Raw genomic sequence first — 8,988 nt, forward strand, 5'->3', positions numbered from 1 at the left:
AATTAACCACCATTTTTCTTTCCTTCTCTGTTGGTGAGAGTTGTCTCTATTCTGTAATGTAGACATCACCATCTCAGAGCATGGTCCCAAGGAGGCCAATTTGGAGATTGACAAGAAAATCATCCTTTCTATTTGGACAGAGAGAAATGATATTTTTCCAGCTGGAAAGAAGAAAAAACGTAAACCCTGTTGTGTAGTCCTGATCAGGATTGCTGGACAAATCAAGGAAAGTTTGAGATTTGCCAAACTAAGGATCACAGTCATGAGATTTGTTTGCTTGCACCATAGCACTGATTTTCCCCAGGCTGTGTTTTGTTCCCTGCCAAGGGAAGCTGGATGTTCACAGGAGCCCCATGGGTCCTCACGCTGCCAGTGCCACTGAAGCATTGGGTCACCCATCCATTTTTCATCCCCATTTTTACCTCACCAACCTTACCACTCCCTTTATGGCCCTGTACCTGCAGTCTCATATCACCGTGTTCACTTCCACTTTTACATTGTAAATTTTAACTCTTTGTGTCTTTTCTCAGCTCCTGTTGGAGGAGCTGAGGGATGGAGTCAGATCACTGCATCACCAGCACTGATGTTGGCTTTTAAACCAGTAGAAGTGAGGTTGGAGGTAACGGCAGCATCCCCCTACCAGCCAAATGCACCAACAAGCAGGATTGAATGGGAGACCAAAGGACAGAGTTTTCTACGTCTTCCCACAGAAGGGCTCAACGGAGCAGATCCAGGCAGACAAAGGCAAAGGAGCTGAGAGACAGGTTAAAAACAAATGCAGATATCCTCTGGAGGACACGGGTCAGCTCAGAAGTCTCAGGCATTTAAACTTAACCAGCGACTGTGAAAGCATTTCCAAATCAGAAAGAAACTCCGCAGTGAAAAGGGCGAAAGAGGAGAAAATCCCTATTTTGTGACCTCAGGAAAAAGGAAAGTATTTTTACATATTTCTTGTCTCATATTAATTTGGGGGTGGGAGTTAATAACCATCTAAAGGCCATCACTCACAACAGCGGTCCCATTGGGACACAACCCTTCTGTACAGCTCTGGGTGCTGATGCCCAGCAGGGGCTGAGCCCATCCTCTGAGATCCCAGGGGAGCACAGCATCGCATGGGCTCGGTCTGCCACTGCTCTGCAAGGAGCTCAGCCCCAGAGCAGGGCTGTAGGAACAAAGAGAAGTTCATACAGAAATCAGCTGAAAACCCGAGCGCGTATTTTACCAAATCGTTCCTAACGTTGCTCTGTGTTATTTTGTTTCAAAGCATGACAAATGGAAACAAAAGAAACTGCAGACGTAGACCAAGAACAAAAGGCTGAGTGGCTGCACAAAGTGGATGAGTAAAACGAAGGTAGCGAGCCTCAAGCTTCTCTAAATGTCTTTCTAATGCTAATTAAAGCACCGCACGGAATTTCCCATGGGAGGCGTCGTGGAAATTGAGCCTTGAGGTGGGAGTCTGAGTGAGGGAGAAAAAAATTCTCTGCTGGGTTTCTCCCCCCTCCTCCCCCGGTCCTGTCTCACTCCATCACTATGCTGCTGTCTTGACAAAGTCCCAGCCCTGACCTCGAGGCCCCAAGCCAGTCCAGAGCCCTTCCTGCACCACACAGTGTGAGCATCTCATCCAGCATCTCATCCTCTGCGCTCTCTGGAATCATCTCAAGCCATGTTCGCAGAGATCAGGTGGGATTTATTTCTAGATGAAACTCGGCTGATAAGACAAAGCAAGTTATTAATCCACTCAGGCCAGCTATCTAACACTCAAAGCCTGTTACTTTTGCTGGCTGGAAAGAGGTATTTGATCGAATCAAGAGGGATTTGTTTAGCTCTCTCTTCTTGTTTAAGTTAGAAGACGCTTAAAATTTGCAGCTGGGGGTTGTGCACCTGCCAGCTCTGCAGCACCTGCAAACAAAGCCATGAGCTGTGGTGCAGCTAAAACGGGAAAGAGAGCAGGACCTGTGTGCTCTCTGCTACAGCCTTGTTTGGTATCAGGATGTCAAGACTGGCAATAAGAGCAACTCTGATCACTTGTGGCATTTTCTTTTTGTCCTGAATATTCATTAAATATCCATTCCTTTCAGGCTGTGCACTCCACTTCCTGACACTCCTCTGGCTACTCTGCAAGTTCTTTCTCTTTACCTCTCCCTTCAGGAGACCCAAGACACACCTCATCAGATTCTCAAGACAGCACTGTGCTGCCCAAGTTCCAGCTCCCAGCAGTGCCCTGTCCCAACCCAAATGCTAGAGTTGCTTTGAATCTCAGGGGGAGTTGAGCAGATGTGTTTCTGTACCACCGTGCTGGAAAGTTGATTTCTCCATAGCGGTGGTTTCGATCTGTCAGAAGTCAGTTTAGCTGCTGCTTTAAGCAACAGGGACCAGATTTTCTCTCTTTCTGTCAGAGGGTTTGATGACAAAACCGGTATCAAGGGGATCAGCCAGAGAGTGATGATAATGCTTTTAGCATCTGAGCCAAAGCCCGCTGCCTTTACTGAAAGCCTTCCCATTGACTTCAGTGGGGCTCAATCAGCCCTATGCTCCATTGCAGGATGGAGCCAGATTTGCTTTGAACACATTTGCAGAATTGGACACCAAAGTTTCCAAAGACCACGATATTCTCCAAGTAAAGAAGTTTGCTAATAGGTAGGGGAAAAGGAAAGACAAAGTGCTGTTCTTTCCTTTCCACATCCTTGCACACCTTTGTATCTCTTGCTGCCATTATTCTTCTTGCTCAAGTATCCCTTAACGTCTACTAAGGGATCTGAAAAGAAAAATACATCAACACATTTTTAACAGAGATGTAAAACCAAAAGCTCCACAACTAAACAAATAAGAGTAAGTAACACAATTTTCTCCATCTCTATTGCATTAAGCCCAAATTCTGCTTTCTGGGGAGCAGATCTTGACACGTGGTGACAAGCTGCCAAAGTTCCCACAAGGAGAAGACTCCTGACCAGCCCCAATAAACGAAGCACTTCCTCCACAGCAAACCCCATGCAGTTGCTCATTGACTCAAGGTGACCACCCAAGGGCTGAAATAAGCAACTTCACTCAGGAGTTGGTTGGCACCATATTGGTGAAGCCAGAGGCCCTCGCTTTCTTCTTAGACTCTCTCTCTGTGGTTACACATGAATGCTGGAAGTTAATTAGCCGCTGGCATAAAAAGGAGGAGGGCTGAGGGAAGGTGTGACAGAGACAGGTGGCTGTCAGAGGGGAACATCTCTTCACGTAAATAACAATATCCATTCATAGGCTCCAGGAAACCTCATCCCTGAGAAAATACAAGCCAGATGCAAAGCATCTGATCCGCAGCAACTTCCCCTTCACAGCCCCTGGTTAATTATAACTTTGAGGAACAGCAGTCTATAATCATGTACGTGGAAACTCATTTCTCTTTAAATGGATCCTGGCTAACAGTTGCTTTTTACTGGAACAATTTTCAAGTAAACAAGCTCTGAAACTTGAAAGGAATCTTAAACTCCATTAAATAATACAGTTCCTTAGCAGGAATTTCTCCTGGGAAGAGATGTCTTCTACTCAAGTGCCATGTTATGACAAGCATGACAGACTTGATAGCGATCTGTTCCAACTCATGACATTGCTTAAATTAGGTTAGATAGAATCTGTACAGGCTTTCTAAGGAAAGCTCCTCCGGGTGAAAGCACTATTATTTTTGTTAATGGCTGTGAATTATGATTTGCTTCTCCTAGGAGTCATAAACAATGTTGTTACACAGTAGTACATCATGTAATGTATGTAATACATGATGCCTTAGTAGGGGAGGAAACTATTATATTTGCATACATTAGAGCTACAGTTGTAATCAGAACGTGTTTTCCCACTCATTCACTGAATATGTATGGCTCTCTTTCCCACTTCCCTTTGTGTTACATATGTCTCTTCCTTGACCTGGTGTCTTGCTCTATTTTATTCAGACTTGGGAAGGACGCACGCTTACAGCATGTTCCTGTTTCTCTACAAAGACCAAGCAACCAGCTTCCTTTCAGACTACTTCCAAACCTCACCCGTGCCTCAGCCACATGAAAAGACAGATGGAGGCAGAAAGCAGCTCAGCTCCACCGCTGTAGGCTCACGCACGCATCGGGGCACCAGTCAGCAGCTGATGGCACCAAGGACACTTGCAGGTAAACAAGGGGATTTTAAGGTTGTAGCAATGCCTTGCAGCCTGAGCAGGTGACAGCTTACACCTCAGAGGGCTGCCAGACAGGGCTGGGTGGGAGGGATGACAAACCCATCCACCGGCTGCAATCCCCCACAGAGCACAGCACCTCTGCACCACCAGTAGCAGGAGGGTGGGAGGGCACAGAGCAATGCATCCAGCGTTGCTTCATGCAGTTGTTTCCAGGGGATCACATCTTCAAAGGAGAGCTAGGTTCCTAAGTCATCAAGGTCTTATTCGGAAATCCTGCACAGCAGTCCACCAGAAGAACCCACGTTTTTATTCTCACACACCATTGATCATTCATGTCTTGAATTTAAGGGAAGCCATTCAAGTGCAAAGCCAGATGATGAAAAGACAGACTTAAAGGGTTTCTTCTGAGCTTACATGAACACACCTATTTCCCCATCAATAAAATTCAAGCTGAGAAAACTGACACCCATTTGTAATTTGCAAAGAGGAGCTGGAGGCCATCTGAGCAACATGGACAAAGAAAATCAGCACATGGTTTTGCTGCTTCACATGAGCACAGAAATGAAGCAGCAAAGCTGCTCTCAGAACAATGAGAAGGCTGCACCCCAACACAGCAAATTCATCGTAGAATGGCTTAGATTGGAGGGGATCTTAAAGATCATCCAGTTCCAACCCCCTGCCATGGGAAGGGTGTCAACCATCAGAGCAAAATAACACTTGAGACTTTGGAAAATATGCTCCCAGGTACAGTGATGCTGATCAGCACAGAGCAGACCTTCTCCATGTCCATCACATCACCAATGGCTCGAGCAGGGGAAGAGGAGGGCTCAGGTCTAAGTGTCAAAGCCTTACAGTAATGCTGGGCTGAACATTCACACCTGAGTTATTGCCAGTGTGGGGAGGTTACGGAGAAACCAAGAGCTTTTCTTACTGACTCGAACCAATTTAACCACAGGTTTCAAGTGACATGTTGTTATTTTTGAGCTGAAAGATCATTGGAGGCAAACTTCAACCTTTCAGGTAGCCTATGGATAGCAGAGCAAGCAGTGAGGGGCAGGTGCTGGTGGAGCTTCTGTCACCGAAGGGACGCATAAGGATTTATCTGTTTTGCCACACAGAAATATTCTCTGTCTCAGAGCAGATTCATTGTTGGGCTGCCAGGGAAAAGCTGTTCTTGTTCCTTTTCATTAGAGAGAGGGTGGTTGCAATGTGAGGTTTCTGAGTGCACACTGAGGAGGAAGTGGCATTCCATGGTACTCCAAGGGTTTTAATGCATGACCAAAGATATACTCAGAGCTAAAAGATGTTTATGTGCCTAAAGGTGCAGAGAAGCACATGGGCCCATATTCTTAGGGAAGAAAGCACTGAAATATTTTGTTTCCTGGGCAGGGCTTAGTGCAATTTCCATGCCTTCAATGTCAGGAGCACCGCATCCCTCTGCTCTGGGGTTTTGTGGAGCTGCCTGTGCACCTACTTCACACTATAGAGACATAAACGATCATACAGAACTGGTCTTTGTACTAAAGAACAGCTAGATTTCAAAGGAAAACATTTCTCAGAAGGGTGTTGCAAATTCTGAGCTATCAGGACAGGCACAAATCAAACAGGAGCTGGTGGTTTTACTTTCTACATTTGAATTCATGAAAAGTTCACATTAAAAAAAAAAAGCAATGCATAAAAATACCTTGAAACATTTCTTGCCTCTCTTTTCCCACGTGAGACCCCAACAATTTAAGAATTACATGAGCATCATTTACCATCTAGGGATGGACTAACACCAGCACTCTGCTCCTGCATTCAACCTGGAAAGACTGTTAATGCAAAGCAAACAAGAAAGGAGCAGACCTTAAACCACCATCCCAGCCCAGCATCCCTACAGAAGGTCTTGTACAGACATGAGCCCTGCATGCCTGCTCAGCTCCAGTGCAGCGTGTGGGGAATTTGGTAATTGTATCGTGTGATGGTTTTGCAGTTGATAAGCAGCAGCCTTCCTCCTGCAATGCTGTTAGTCTGGCTTCTTTATGAAAACAACATTTGTTTTCAAAAAAAAAAAGAAAAGAAAAGATACTTATGGCTGATAAGTATTATTTGATCATTTTTGTGAAATTTAATTTGTTTTATACTCAATGCTCTCCAAACTACTATGCAAAGTTATACTTTAAGCAAAAATGATATAAATCAAAAATAAACTCAAAAAATCCTCACCCCTTTAAAGTACTGCTTGAGTATTATTTAACCACGATGCATGCAAATTAAATTCAAATTAAATAGCAATGGGTGTGGTGCATATGCAAATTACTAAACATACCCAGTCCCCATTTCCCCCATTATGAAATGCCTACAGCTATAAATCCCTGACTTTACAAGCTGCTCAGCCTCTAATACCATCTTTGTCATTGTAACGAGGCCAAAAGAATGGAAGATGGAGCAACATCAGCTCATCTCCAGTTTTTCAATGCATTTTGTAGGGGTCTTTGCATGTAAGACGTGATCCAGCTCTAAAAATGACCTGTGCTTGGGGCACACTCATCACTGCTATTTTCAAAGGCGGGATCAGTGCTTTTCTGAAGGAAATATGACGACTGCTCTCCTGACTGACCTACCTGGCACTGTCACAGCAGTGAGACAGAAAAACAGCGTGAGCTGAGCCTCAGGGAGGGCTGGGCTTCACACACAGGCTCTCCGTGGCTCAGGGCAGGAGGTTGGGCTGGTGAAGCTTTACAAGGATTCTCCTCATCTTCTCCTGATATCTGAAGCCCCTCTGATTTTGACTTCCTTTGAAATTTCCTTTTGAATCGCTTATCTGAGTGTTCTTACACTCAGAGATGTGAGACAGCCTCCCCACATTCTTCTCAGGATTTCATAGAGAACCCTCCAGCTGCTCAGTTTCTATCCAGGGCCCTCATCAGAGGAGATAGGCATTGAATTTAGTTGCAAGAGACTTGGTAACAGAGAAGCTTCTTTCAAACACCGCCTCCCATACCTGGCAGACTCAGACTTAACACAAGGATTGTTCCTCCACCCTTTAATTAAACGAGTTTCCTTCAGTTTCAAAGCAATAGAACAAAACAGCCCTAGCATCTCTCAATCACTTTCTTCCTTTCTAGCTCTCATAATATAAAAGGAATCTGACAGTTTTTCACTCCTGTATCAGTCTCATCACGTCTGTCATCAGGACTTTTCTCTGAGGATGCATTTATAGACACTTCTTTCCAGTTCCCCACCACCACTGAAAAGCAAAGCTGAAAAGCCAAGATACGAGGAGGGGGACACATCCAGCCCCCTGGGGCACAACCACTAAACTCAGTCAACAACAGCCTTTGGAGATCAGCCTCTTCAAGGAAAGCAGAGATGACTCCAAGGAGAGCTGGAAGAACAGAAAGGACAGACAAGAAAATGAACAAGGACTTGTGGGGGCACTCTGAGCACAATGCACATGAAGCCCCATCCACTGCAGATACGACATCCTAACTTATGATTGCAGATCTCAGAGTAGCCCGATCAGAGGCAGTGTCTGAAAGCACAGCATTCACCACTTTCTCCTATCTGTTCCCAGATAATTATCCCTTCCTTAGGTGATTAGAAGACACTTTAATCTGTTTCTTTTCAAAGCTCATTCCATCAAATTAGGCATCAAGGCATGCAGTGCCTTCACTGCTGGTAAAACCTGTACCAAGCAACTACTGAAGACAACAAAGCCATCTCCATGTAATCCTTGTTGTTTGACAAACTAGTGGTTCCTCCATGGGGGAGGCACAACAAGCACAGGGAAACACACAGCTTCTGGAACACGAGTCGGGAAAATCCCAGTTCCCCCCATCCACCTTTGGGTGCAAAGGATGGTGGGGAGCATCCAACACACCATTCCTTTTCACCCACTGATAGTGAGAAAAGCCACAAAAAACCACACTGCAACTCGCTGCTCTCCTCACCCGGCTCCACAGGGACACTGAATTGCTCAGCACTGATAATTACTAACCTCCAAGACTGCTATAGTGCGGGATGTTACCCTCAGCCTCTACAGCATTTCATAATGTATGCTCGCTCATACTAGGGATTATGTGGTCCTGATGGAAATCACATCACTTCGCAAGGATAGAGAGAGCACACAGCTTTTGGATTAAGAGAGATATCCACCCTTTAGGTGTGTCTTAGCCTATTATCCTTGGAAGGTAGCATGAAGTAGCAGTTCCTACCCAAGGAGCACTCTCCTTGGATTATTAGCAGTTTTGCAAATTGGGAACTCTCGTTAGTGGTCATTTGGTTGACTACTGTTAAGATACACCTGTGCTTTGGTCTCATGAGTCTGCCAACATAGTCATCCACTTGACATCTCAACCTGCTGCACATTTTATCATTTTATAGCCTGTTCCTCCATAATGTCACTGCATACGTACACTTAACGTGGTCTGACCTTGAGAAAAAAACCTTGTTGTTATATAACTGCACTCATTAATCCAGCTCTGCCATTGATCCTTCTCCATACTGAGAATAAAACAGGTCCTGCTGAAGATATGGAAAGCCTCCAGCTCTAAAGCTATTGCTCTCTATCTTGCCTTCATGCTGCTTTGACCAAGTAAACTGTAGCACTACTAAACTTTTCTTATAAAAATGACCCTTCCTTAGTTAGAAATACATTAAAGCAGTGAATTACAGAAGACAGAGCTACAAAGGGATTGAAAAAGCCTACTCTTTCTATACTGACAGAGGAGCATATCTACATAAACTATTCTTGAAATATGTTTTTTAAGCTGTTCTGAGAATTATTGGGAATGAATCCTGCTGTACTTCTATTTTAACAAGATTTTTTATTTTTCCATAGTTTGGTCCTTTTTTTTTTT

At 44.6% G+C, this 8,988-nt stretch overlaps 1 long non-coding RNA gene across 2 annotated transcripts in view; it reads left to right on the forward strand.

Moving 5' to 3' along the window:
- Positions 1 to 536: 536 nt before the first annotated feature.
- Positions 537 to 8,988, forward strand: part of LOC104913194 — a 9,822-nt gene continuing 1,370 nt past the window's right edge. Inside the window, exons 1-3 of one of the 2 annotated variants that reach the window (XR_004161337.1) lie at positions 537 to 1,680; positions 3,930 to 4,139; positions 5,912 to 6,868. This is a non-coding gene — a long non-coding RNA (uncharacterized LOC104913194). Of the gene's footprint in view, positions 1,681 to 3,929; positions 4,140 to 5,911; positions 6,869 to 8,988 lie in introns of those variants that run through there. The other variant, XR_004161336.1, reaches the window with a different exon arrangement.

The sequence above is a fragment of the Meleagris gallopavo genome, chromosome 14 (assembly GCF_000146605.3).
Source record: "Meleagris gallopavo isolate NT-WF06-2002-E0010 breed Aviagen turkey brand Nicholas breeding stock chromosome 14, Turkey_5.1, whole genome shotgun sequence".
NCBI lineage: Eukaryota > Metazoa > Chordata > Aves > Galliformes > Phasianidae > Meleagris > Meleagris gallopavo.